This window comes from Ruditapes philippinarum, unplaced genomic scaffold (assembly GCF_026571515.1).
Source record: "Ruditapes philippinarum isolate M1 unplaced genomic scaffold, ASM2657151v2 ctg3405_1_1_1_1, whole genome shotgun sequence".
NCBI lineage: Eukaryota > Metazoa > Mollusca > Bivalvia > Venerida > Veneridae > Ruditapes > Ruditapes philippinarum.
This window is the reverse complement of record NW_026865921.1, coordinates 247,727-248,092: the sequence shown is the minus strand read 5'-3', so window position 1 is coordinate 248,092 and position 366 is coordinate 247,727.

Sequence of the window (366 nt, the reverse complement as noted above, 5' to 3'; positions counted from 1 at the left end):
CTTTTATTATTATTATTATTTAATTATTATTATTACTATTATTATTATAGAAACAGCTAAAGCCGTCCATATGGCAAATACGCCGAAAATAACAGGGACGGCATAAGCCGTCCCTATGCAGTGAAAGGGTTAATATAGCGTAATTTCTTAACAAAAACTTTTAAAAATACATTAACTATGCTTTAAAAAATCACTCTAACAAATACACATGAACTATTGGAAACTGTTACCTCTTTTAGTTTCGCTTTATACAGATTTCATAAAATTTTATATCCATAATTCCAAAACCATAATTCTTTTATAATTCCAAAACCATTATTCTTATGGGCATAAGTTCTATCAAGTTAAAACTATATTCATTTTTAT